Below are 12,167 nucleotides of genomic sequence, written 5' to 3'. Positions count from 1 at the left end.
TCGCAGCACAGATATACTGAAAGATATGTGATTTGCCCTGAATACCACAGCTTCCCTAGAAAGAATTCTCCTCACTCCCATTTTTTGGATATCTCCTTCTTCTATTTGGTACAGCTTAATGAAATCACAGAAACTACTCTCCATCCCTAGAGGAATAAATCCACCTAGAAAGTACACAAAATGGGAATGGATTACATCGTTGCCTGGTTCTTTCAATCTCTGGCCAAAAGGATCATGCTTTAGTTGTTTTCACAGCAGGGTGGGGCAAAAGTAGGTTTACAATTGTGAGTGCACGAAACGTTTTATTCTTTTATTATTATTTATTAGTTACTAGAGGCCCGGTGCACAAAATTCGTGCATGGGGGGGAGGGGTGTCCCTCAGTCCAGCCTGCACCCTCTCCAATCTGGGACCACTCGAAGGATGTCCGACTGCCTGTTTAGGCCTGATCCTACCGGGAAGTCAGACATCCCTCTCACAATCCAGGACTGCTGGCTCCCAACTGCTCGCCTGCCTGCCTTCCTGATTGCCCCTATCCACTCCCCTGCCAGCCTGGTCACCCCTAACTGCCTAACTGCTCCCCTTCCAGCCTGATTGTCCCTAACTGCCCTCCCCTTCAGGCCTGGTCCCCCGCAACTGCCCTCCTCTTCAGGCCTGGTCCCCCCCAAACTGCTCTCCCCTCAAGCCTGGTCCCCCCAAACTGCCCTCCCCTGCTGGCCATCTTGTGGTGGCCATCTTGTGTCCACTTGGGGCTGGCCATCTTTGACCACATGGGGGCAGCCATCTTGTGTGTTGGAGTGATGGTCAATTTGCATATTACCTCTTTATTATATAGGATTGTATTATTTTTCATAAGAACAACTGTAACCCTACTTTTGCCTCACCCTGTATGTTTTTATTGTATGAAGGTAACATTTGCTTACATGAAATGTACAATTACATCTTAGTGGATAAATGTATATACCTTTGTAACCATTACTTCAAATCATGATATAGAGCATTCCATCACCCCAGCTAGTTCTCTTGAACTCCCTTCCTGTCTGACCCCACCAGCCCTGTTCTCAAAGGCAGACTCTGTGTGACTGTTAGCACCAAGATTTGACTAATCTTAAACCTCATATAAATGGAATTATACATTATGTACTTCTTTGTGTCTGACTTCCTTCATTTAACATAATGTTGCTGAGATAAATGTATTAATAATTTTATTTTAATTTCTGAGTCATTTTCCATTGTTAAGATATATCACATCATTTTAACCTGTTCTCTTGTTTATGGATATTTGCATAGTTTCTATTCAGGGTATTATTAAAAATATGGCTAAAATCAACATTCTCAAACAAATGTTTTGGTGGGCATATACATGTTTTTATTCTCTTGGGTAAATATCTAGAAATGGAATTTCTAGGTCATAGGGTAGATATTTGTTCATGAGAAATTGCCAGACAACTTTCCAAAGTATTTGTCCTTTCTGAGATTCCCACCAGCAGTATATGAGAGTTTCAGTTCTTCCACATCCTCACTTGAATTTGGGGTTGTCACTCTGTTTAATTTCTCTCATTGTAGTCGGTGTGGCATGATATCTAATTTGGGTTTTAACTCACATTTCGTTGAGACCTAAGGCTTTTAAAGTCTATGTGCTTATTGGTCATCTTCTTTTGTGCAGCGAATATTTAAATCATTTGCCAGTGACTTTATTGGAATTTGTCCTTTTATGATTGATTTATAAGAATTATTTGCTTATTCCATAAAAGTCTTTTGTCATAATTAGATTTTGAATAGTTTGTCCTAGTTTGCAGTTGGATTTTTCCTTTTATTAATGCTGTTTTTGTTGAACAGAAGTTTTTCATTTTGATGAAAAAACTTCTCATTTTTTTTGTATAATGTTTAGTGCTTTCTGTGCCCACTCTACAAAATGTTTGCTTTTCCCAAAGTAATAAATATATTTTTTCTATGTCTTTTTTGAGAAATTTTATAGTTTTAATTTTTACATTTAAGGATATGATACATATAAGATTTTGTGTATGCTACAAGGTAAACGTGGTGTATTTCTTTGCTTATTGCTTTAGTTACATATATTTAGCCAGTCATTCCCGCACCACTTGCTATAAAGACTTTCTTTTGGCCTTGGCGCATTTGTCATAATAATGATAATCATGTGAGTCCTTCAACTTTGATTTTCTGTTCATGTTAACAATCTTATTTCTGTACACTTCCATATAATATTTAGCAGCTTGTTAATTTCTACCAAAAAAATTATAAAACTTTAGGGATTGTGGCTGCTTTGGATTTATAGATATATTTGGATAGATTTTATATCTTAAAAAATATTTAGTTTCCAGCCTGGCTGGTGTGGCTCAGTGGTTGAGCATTGACCCATGATCTGTGCACAAGTCCTGGTTGCAGGCTCTATCCCCAGTAGGGGGCTCGCAAGTGGCAGCCAATCAGTACTTCTCTCTATTATCATTGCTGTTTCTATCCCTCTTTCCCTTTCCCTTCCTCTCTCTGAAATCAATAAAAACATATTTTAAAAAAATATTTAGTTTTCTGCCCTGGCCAGTGTGGCTCAGTTGATAGAGTGTCATCCCATGCACCAACAGGTTGCCACTTCGATTCTCAGTTGGGGTGCATGCAGGAAGCAGGTGATCAATGTTTCTCTCTGATGTTTCTCTCTCTCTCTCCCTCTCCTTCTCTCTCTCTAAAAAAATCAATAAAATATATTTTTAAAATATATATTTAGTTTCCCAATCCATGAATATCATATATTTCTCCATTTACTTTAGTTTTTTCCATTTTTTCTTAGCAATATTTCATAAATTTTAATGCAGATATTGGACATCTTATAAAATTCATTCATGGTTTTATGTATTTTGCAGATGTTATAAATTCAAGTATTTTATAATTTTTATTTTCCACTTTATAGTAATATATGGAATTATGATTAATACGTGTTTTAAATTTACCTTTATTGTTGAAAACAGATATCTCCCTTTTTCCCCCCATTCACCCCCTCCACCCCACTTGTGCCTTCCCCCATAATTAGTATCTTCCTAAATTCGTTGGTTAGTTCTATTAGTTGTTTTGTGGATTTCTTAAGATTTCTATCAAAACAATCATCTGCCAATAGAGGTAATTTTACTTTTTCTCTTTTATTCTATATGTCATTTCTTTTTCTTGCACTCATAGAGAGCTCTAATACAATGTTGAATAGAATGTTGACAGCAGACATCTTTATTTTTTTAATATATTTTTATTGATTTAAGAGAGAAAGGGAGAGGGAGAGATAGAAACATCAATAATGAGAGAGAATCATTGATCGGCTGCCTCTTGCATGCCCCCTACTGGGGATGGAGCCTGAAACCTGGGCATAGGTCGATGCCCTATTCGCTGAGCTAAACCAACAAGGGTGACAGCAGACATCTTTACATGTTCCCGGTCTTACAGAAGGAATTATTCAGTATTTCCCACTATGGATGATGTTGGCTGTATGTTTTTCATATGTGCCTACCCAGAGTTAGCCAAACTGTAAGGTTGAGGACACAGTTCTCCAAACTGCCAAGTCTGTTCAATATGTCTAACCCCAACTGCAAGGATTTAGGGTACAAACAGGAAGTTAGAGGGAAGAATCCATTTAAGATTGCCCTCATTTCTGACATCAACTCAAGTTTGATGGTTTGCTCAAAACCTTCCTCAGGTCTGGTAATTTTCTAGAAATACAGAACTCACCGAAACCTATTATACTCACAGGTTTATTATAATTAAAGGGTACACTAAAATTGACCAAGGGAAGAAAAGTATAGGGTAGAGTCTGGGAAGGTTCCACATGTATGTATCCTTTGTCCTCAGAGATTGTTACTTTACCTGTATAGACATGTGCCAAAAGTATGGAGTTTGCCAGTCTGAGAAGCTTCCCAAGCTTTAGGGTCCAGAGTTTGAATTGGGGCTTTATTATGTAGGCTTGATTGATTAATTGTCCACGTGGATGAACTCAGACTCCAGCCTTTCACTTTCCCAGAGTCAGGCTGATATCTCATGGCCAAAGCCACCCAAATGCATATAGTTGTTCTCTCAGCTGGGGCCACCCTACACCCTAAGACTAGTAAGTGTCGATGGCCCTTACCTGGGGCATTTCCTCAGCATAAACTATCAGGTGTGAACTAAGAGGCTCACCATGAATAAGGTGACTCCTATCACTCAGAAAATTCTAACTATTTAGAGGTTATCTCCCAGGAACTAAGGACAAAGGCCAGACCTCTTTTTGAGCAAGGCCAAATTCTTTACTACACAATGTCCTGTAACAGGTTACAGAAATTTCCAATATCCCTATTCCTAGATTGCTAAGAGTTTTTATCATAAATCACTGTTGAATTTTCTCAAATGCCCTTCCTGCATTACATTACATTTATATCTATGTTATTTCTACAAATAATCATTTATTCTCATTTTTTATTCTTAAAAAAATGGTAAATTGCATTGATTGACTATTGAATGCTAAGCCAGTGTTGCATTCTTATAATAAATCCAAGTCTTTATGATGTGTCATAATTTTTATATATCAATGGATACATTTTGCCAACATTTTAATAAGGATTTTTTCTATCTGCATTCATGAGGAATATTGGTCTGTAATTTTCTTTTCTTGTAATATCTCTGTCAAGTTTTGTTGCTAGGATAAGGTGAGCTTCATCAAATGGCTTGGAAAGAGTCCCATCCTCCTCTTTACTGAAAAAGTTTGTTACTTTCTTAAAAGTTTCATATAATTTAATGGTGAGACCACATGGGCCTGGAGCTTTCTTTATGAGAACTTGTTTAAAAAAAATAAATTACTCTAGCCAGTGTAGCTCAGTGGATAGAGCATCAGCTCCTGCACTGAAGGGATGCGGTCCAGGTCAAGGGCATATACCTGGATTGCAGGTTCCATCCCTGGCCCCAGAGCTCATGAGGGAGACAACCAATCAATGTTTTTTTCTCTCTCTCTCTCTCTGTTCTCTCTCTCTCTCTCTCTCTCCCTTCCACTCTTCCACTCTCTCTAAAAATAAGCAATGGCAAAAATAAATATTCTCAGCTGAGGATTAACATATATATTAATAGAAATGAAGCTGCTTCTTCTTGAATAAATTTTGGTTTTTCAAGGAAAATGTTTTCTTCATTTAAGTTGTTGATATTTTTGCAAACAGAAAAGTTATACATAGGATTCCCTTATCCTTTTTTTGCCCGTGGTTGTGTAGTGATAACACTATTTTTCTAATATTGTTATTTTGCACTTTGTCCTTTTATGTTGCTCAGTCTTTTTAAGGGAGTTATCAATTTTCTTAATATTTTAAAAACTCTTGGCATTGTTTTTATTTCTATTGCTTCCTTCCCATTTTAATTACTTTTGCTCTTATATTATTGTTTTCTTTCTTCAAGTTATTTTAGAGTTTAACTTGCTCTTCTTTCTCTGATTTCATAAAGTAAAAATTTTAGATCACGGATGTTAGCCTTTCTTCTTTTATAACACAAGCATTTAAACTATTAATTTAATCTCAGCACTCTGTTAACAACATTCCACAAATTTCAGTATGTTGTATTTACATATTTATTCAGTTCAAAATATTTTTAAATTCCTTTTGTGGTTTCTTATCTGGAGTCATGTAACCAGAACTGTATTAAATTCTAAACATTTCTCATTTAGTTCTGTTTTGTTAATACAACCTGCTCTGCATGCTTATACTCTTTTAAAATTCATTGAGATTTATTCCTGGGTTTTTTTTGGGGGGATTGGGGGTTGGTGTGCAGGCATGCAATATTTCCTGGCAGATGCTATGTTGGCCCTTGAAAAAGTAATTTGATTATTGGTGGTTTAGTGTTCTATAACTGTATATTAGGTTAAATAAGATAATAATTTGTTTAAATATTATCATTATAATTTTTTTTCAATTATATAAAATTACTTTACATATAATGTAAGGATATACTAGTAAGCATACATTTCCAGTACCAGAGCTACCCAATACTAGCTACTTTATTAAGATCATGCATAGTGAATTTTGATTCATTAATCCTATCAGCTACTGAGAAACGGTCATTAAAGTCTCTAAATGAGATTGTGTACTTGTCTATGTTTCCCTCAAGTACTGTCAGTATTTGCTTTATTCTTTCATTAGGTACACACACTTACAGTTGTTATGACTTTTTTAGGTGTTAAACCTGCTATAATTGTGAAATGTCTCTCATTATCGCTGCAATATTGCTTGTGTTGAATTTTACATTGCCTGGTATTAAGATAGCCACACGGCAGCCATAAGCTTACTGTTACATGTTTATCTTTTTCTACCCTTTTATTTTCAACTAGGGGCCCAGTGCACAAATTCATGCACCTTGAAAGGAACTGTGGGCTGCGAGGCTGCAGTGGGCACAGGGGCAGGCCTCAGCCCATCCTCTGTGCTCCTGCCCGGCAGCCCCATTCCTGCCGCCACTGCTCCCATGCTCTCCAGCAGCGGGTGCGAGCGGGGCCGGCACTGCCAGTGGGTGTGAGTGGTGGCTGCTGCCCCAATCGCCCCTCAGGAGCAGGGGGAGGTGGAGAAGCCCTGAGGGACAATCGGGGCAGCAGCCACCACTCGCACCCGCTGACAGCACCAAGCGATTGGGGATGGCTCCAGATGGTGGCAGTGGTTGCGAGCGGCGGCTCCAATACTGGCAGTGGGTGTGAGCAGGGCCAGCACCAGCAGCAGGTGCAAGCGCCTGGTGGACCACAGTGTGTGGGAGCAAAGAATTTTCAGTAACCACCAGAGGCTTGCCCTGATGATAGTGACCGGCTCCCTGCCTTGGTCTGGCTCTCCCACTCACCTACTCCGCCATCCTGCCACAGCTGATGCCCACCATGTTCTACGCTCTGCTGCCTGCTGCTGACGCCCACCATGTTACACACATGCTCCCTGGTGGTCAGCGTACGTCATAGCAACCAGTTATTCGGTTGTTCTGCTCTTCGGTCTATTTGCATATTAGGGTTTTATATATATAGAGATATTATTTATCTCTTTATGTATATTTAAATTGCATCTTGTATACAGTAAGGCTGATCAAACCATGACTCCAGGCTGCAGCCACATTTTGTAAATAAGGTTTTATGGGAGCACAGCCATTGTTGGTTGTTTCATACTACACTGCCGGAGTTGAAGAGTTGGACCAAAAACTATGCAAGCCTAAAATATTTGCTATCTGGACCTTTCAGAAAAATAATTTAACCCCTGCTCTCAAGCATTTTCTTGTCTTACATAGTATAGTATGACAATCTCTAACTTTTAATTGGATATTTTAGCCAAGTTACATTTGACTTAACTATTGATATAATTAAGACCACTATCTCCCTATTTGTTTTCTTAATTGTCCTCTTTTCCTGCTTTCCGGTACTCAAATAAGTTTTAGTATTGCATTTTAATTGCTCTACTGGTCTCTTAACCCTACCTCTTTGTATTCTTTTATTGTGGTTGTTCTTGAGATTATAATAACAACTCTTAGCTTATAACACTCTATTAGAATAATCAAGGTACATATGTATGCATATGATTTTGTGCAGTTTTATCTGAAAAGATTGTAGTAAGACATCACTCAAGTTCTGTCATTCTATGTAGTATTCTCTATATTTTACTTGTCTGTAAGACAGCGGCTGGGTATGTAGAACTTTATGTTGGTGAACACTAATATAAGGAACAGTAGAAGGAAATAGATATGAATATAAACAACCAATTACATATTTTGTGTGTTACATGTATTATATACTATATTCTTACAATAAAGTCAGCTAGAGAAAAGAAAATTTTATTAAGAATATCATGGTGAAGAAAAAACACATATACAGTGAGGTCAGTTAGTTCAGTTCATCAAAAGAAATAACTTCTGGCTGCCTACCATATTCAGTCAGTGTATTATATGTTATGGGTAAATAGAAGTAAAACATGGTCCTTACTTTCAAGAAGCTATACTCAAGTCAAGAAGAAGAGTGTGCCCATATTTTGAAGTGTCATGAGATAGATGGCTGGAGATATGGATAGAAACTCTCCAAAGAGATGGAGCTCTATATTTAAGGGCTAGAGAAAGTGGGACTTGCCAGAATCTTAATCAGAAGCCTTGGAGGGTCATGCCTTAGGGCAGTGGTTGGCAAACTCATTAGTCAACAGAGCCAAATATCAACAGTACAACGATTGAAATTTCTTTTGAGAGCCAAATTTTTTAAACTTAAACTTCTTCTAATGCCACTTCTTCAGAATAGACTCGCCCAGGCCGTGGTATTTTGTGGAAGAGCCACACTCAAGGGGCCAAAGAGCCACATGTGGCTCGAGAGCTGCAGTTTGCCAACCACTGCCTTAGGGAAAAGGGCAAACCAGAGGAACACTGGGTCTTACTAAAACTCCAGCTGAACCTCAGCCTAACTTAAGCCCTGATTGAATTGGAGTCATCAGCCCCTCATCCTGCCTACTTAACAAAGGAAAGGGGGACCTTATCTCAGGGGAAGGAACATTGTTTGCAGTCTCTACAGTTCATTTATACATGGTTTCATACAAAATACTCTAGATATGCAAAGAGTCAAGAATATACAATCAGAAATCAAGAGAAAAGATAGACAAGCAGATTCATGCATGATTTTGGTACTATAGTTAACAGACAAGGATATTAAAATAACTAAATCATATCTTGAAAGTGGAAGAAAATACGGTTATTGTAGATTAATGGAATAGAGAATTCAAATGTATTTTAAAATCAAATTGACACTTTAGACCTGAAAATATATATTGAAAAATAAGTCTTGGGTGTATGAATTTAAAAACAGATTGGCTACAGCAGAACACAAGAGAAGTAAGCTAGAATACAGATCAATGGAAATCACCCAGATTGAAGCACAGAAAGGAAAAAGAATAGATAAGACACATAAGAAAATAAGAGATGTGGGACAACACCAAAGATCTAATTTAAGTATAAGTAAAATCCCAAAAAGAACAAAAAGCAAGAATGCCCACCACTAGTAAAATATATAAATAAATTATGATTTACTTAACCAGTGACAAACTATACAGCCATGAGAATCAAAACCTACACTACATCCAACATTATATATGAATGTCACAAACGTGGATTGTGTTTAAATAAAAGGCAGCGAAAAGTGAATACATGAGGTATGATTCCATTTATATTCACATTACAAGAACAGCTAAAGCTATTCTGTGAGAACTCAGGACTGTGGTAACTTTGGGGAGGCAATAGTGAGTGGAAGGAGCATCATGTACTTCAGGGTCTGCAACTGTTCTATTTCTTGAGCTGGGTACATGTTGCATGCATACATGCCGTTTTTGAAATTTTATTGAATTTTACTTTTATTATTGGTACATTATTTTATATGTATATAACTCTTCAACAAAACAAATCTTAAAGGATTTGTAGATTTATAGAAAGTCTAGGACTTAAAATAGGTTTTAGAGAGCTTCCTAAATCACCACCCCTCATACTGTTGAGGTTACTAAGATTTTATTAGTCATTAGTTAAGTAATTTGTTAGCAAAAGAGAACAGACCTCAAATCACCTATAATATATACTATATAGTATATTATATAATGTAGATGGTATATATACACACACATTATTATATACACACTAGAGGCCCGTGCATGAATTTCAGGGCGGGGGGGGGGGGGTGTCTCTCAGCTCAGCCTGCACCCTATCTAATCTGGGACCCCTTGAGGGATGTCCGACCTCCCGTTTAGGCCCAATCACACCATCCACCCAACTGTCCTCCCGAACCACTCGCCTGCCTCTGCCTGATTGCCCCTAAACACTTCTGCCTGCCAGCCTGATCATACCCTAACCAGTTCCCTGCCAGCCTGATCAACGCCTAACTGCTCCCCAGCTGGCCTGATTGCCCCTAACTGCCCTCCCCTACAGTCCTGGTCACCCCTAACTGCCCTCCCCTGCAGTCCTGGTCACCCCTAACTGCCCTCCCCTGCTGGCCTGGTCACAGCCAACTGCCCTCCCTTGCAGGCCTGGGCCCCCCACAACTGCCCTAACCTGCAGGCCTGGGCCCCCCACAACTGCCCTCCTCTGCAGGCCTTGTCCCCCCAACTGCTCTATCCTGCAGGCCTGTCCCCCCGAACTGCCCTCCCCTGCAGGCCTGGTCCTCTCAACTGCACTCCCCTGCAGGCCTAGTCCTCTCAACTGCACTCCCCTGGAGGCCTGGTCTCCCCCAACTGCCCTCCTCTGCTGGCCTTGTCACCCCTAACTGCCTCCCTGCTAGCCTGATCGCCCAAAACTGCCCTCCCCTGAGGCCTGGACACCCCTAAGTGCCCTCTACTGTAGGCCTGGTCCCCCCACAACTGCCCTCCTCTGCAGGCCTGGCCCCCCCAACTGCTCTCTCCTGCAGGCCTGCCCCCCCCCAACTGCCTTCCCTTGCAGTCCTGGTCTCCCCCAACTGCCCTCCTCTGCTGGCCCAGTCACCCCTAACGGCCCTCCCTGCTGGCCTGATCGCCCACCACTGCCCGCCCCTGCAGGCCTGCCCCCCCAACTATCCTCCCCTACAGGCCTGGTCTCCCCCAACTGCCCCCCACTGCAGGCCTGGTCCCCCCCCAACTGCCCTCCCCTACAGGCCTGGTCCCCCCAACTGCTCTCTCCTGCCGGCCTGGTCTCCCCCAACTGCCTTCCTCTGCTAGCCTGGTCACCCCTAACTGCCCACAACTTCCCTCCCCTGCAGACCATCTTGTGGTGGCCATCTGTGTCCACATGGGGGCAGCCATCTTTGACCACATGGAGCAGCCATCTTGTGTCTTGGGGTGATGCTCAATTTGCATATTACTCTTTTATTAGATAGGATTATTCTTTTATTTGCCTGGAAAATATATTTGATAAAGAAGTCGTTCAGTATGATGGACCATTTTAGTACAAAATAGAAGATATTTATGTGATATATAACTCAAGATATAGACTAAAACTTACAACATGGTCTCATTTACATTTTTAAATACCTTTCTTGTAAAATGCTATCACATATAGGACTTAATCATGTTGACAGAGTTTAAGATTGCTCTCCTGCCTTTATGCATAGATTTAGAAGGATGTAATTTAAGCTAAACTAATGATTTTTAAATTACAAATTAAATTTATACTAAATATAATGAATGTTCTGGTTTGAATGAGCTGTATGTCTTTATCTCACTTGGACCAATGTCATACACCATTATAACACTTTTTCTGGTAAAATTGTGATTCTTAGCCAATGACATCAGAAATTTTATTTAAAGAATAGAAATACTTAGAGGGAAATAGGAGTTTTCTACCCCAGCTTCTATAACCAAGAGAAATTATTATATAATTTCTTAAAAGTAGAAGAATTACTAGGAATTATATGGCAAAAATAATTTGAAGTTCCATATCACTGTGGTTTCCTTGATGTGCTTACAACAGGGAGTGAGGGAGTTAGGGAAAGAAAAAAGGGAGGGAGGGAAGGAAGGAAACAGGAAAGAAGGAAATGATACACTCTTAGATACAGTGATGACTTCTCCTGACTGGTCACAAAACCAAAGAATTTGGCCGTGGGTTTAAGAAAACCTGGTTTCAGCGCTTAAAGGATGGGACCTAGTCAATCATATGTAACCATGGCAACCACTAGGGCAGTGGTTCTCAAACTTTAGCTTGCAGCAGAACCACTAGGTCTTGCTTATCATAGATTGTATGCCCCATCTGCATTTTCTGTTTCCATAATCCTGTTGCTGATCTGGGACCACTATTTGAGAACCACCACAGTAGAGCTGCTTTAGCTTCCGCTGCTGCCAATCTTCTGTCGTAAATCTCAGTCTCTTTCTAATCTTGCATTTGATTTATCCAGTAAAACAAAATCCATAAACAAAGCTACAGGGGATTGGCTCAACCTGGAGGGATAAAAGGGGATGCTAAAAAGGGAAAGACCCTAATGAAACTCCCTCAGAAAACTTTTGCCAGAAACCATTTGCACAGAATGAAAATTTTGACTAAAAAGTGATAATAATTACTTTCCAGAAAGTGGAGAGAAAACCCAGCCAAAACCATGATGCAACTATGTATGTGTAGTCTGTGTTCAAAATAATAGATTTATGTTTCTCTTAGCATATATTTAATGCAACCCAACTGTCAAAGTCATTTCATTGAAATGGGTCCTGTTACCAATCAA

General features: G+C 39.7%; 1 protein-coding gene across 1 annotated transcript in view; it reads left to right on the top strand.

The window, feature by feature from the left end:
* ALCAM (activated leukocyte cell adhesion molecule) overlaps window positions 1-12,167 on the top strand; it is a 214,427-nt gene that overhangs the window by 197,586 nt on the left and 4,674 nt on the right. The gene's annotated exons all lie outside the window — the stretch shown is intronic.

The sequence above is a fragment of the Eptesicus fuscus genome, chromosome 3 (genome assembly GCF_027574615.1).
Source record: "Eptesicus fuscus isolate TK198812 chromosome 3, DD_ASM_mEF_20220401, whole genome shotgun sequence".
Classification (NCBI taxonomy): domain Eukaryota; kingdom Metazoa; phylum Chordata; class Mammalia; order Chiroptera; family Vespertilionidae; genus Eptesicus; species Eptesicus fuscus.
Note: the sequence above shows the minus strand (reverse complement) of the source record. Positions and strands in the feature narration are given on the sequence as shown.